This window comes from Brassica rapa, unplaced genomic scaffold (genome assembly GCF_000309985.2).
Source record: "Brassica rapa cultivar Chiifu-401-42 unplaced genomic scaffold, CAAS_Brap_v3.01 Scaffold0727, whole genome shotgun sequence".
Classification (NCBI taxonomy): Eukaryota; Viridiplantae; Streptophyta; class Magnoliopsida; order Brassicales; family Brassicaceae; genus Brassica; species Brassica rapa.
In genome coordinates this window covers 17,501-18,000 of record NW_022610667.1, presented here as the reverse complement: position 1 = coordinate 18,000, position 500 = coordinate 17,501, and positions in this window count along the sequence as shown.

The following is a 500-nucleotide window of genomic DNA, read 5'->3' as shown; positions in this document are numbered from 1 at the left end:
TCTGGAAGGAGTTGTGTGCGCATTGGGATAAAGAAGAGACAAAAGAAACTTCTTCCACCAACTCCAACAACCGCAGGAGCGACCGTAAAGGAAAGGGCATCTACAAGCATAACTTGGGTGCTCAATCTATTGCCACTCTGGCGGATCGCATGGTAAGTTCAACCGCTTTTTCTTCAATTATTTAAGTTTCAGAATTTTATTTTTTGTGCATTTTTTCAAATTTCTAATGTTTGTTTAATTTATTTTTTTTCAAGGCGGAAGAAAATGAGGGCGACTCGGTTGATGATCTCGCCCTTATGAAAAGGGCGTATACCAACAAGAAGACCGGCCAGATTGATGATGGTCTTGTGAGGGACGTGGTCGACCTGGTCCAAACTCAGGTGTATGACGAAGTGTCTCAGCTTCAAACCGATGATGACGATTCGACGGCCTCGACCAACTTGTCCCGGGTTCGAATCAACGAAATCGTTGAATCGGTAAGTTTTTTTTTTTAAAAAGTT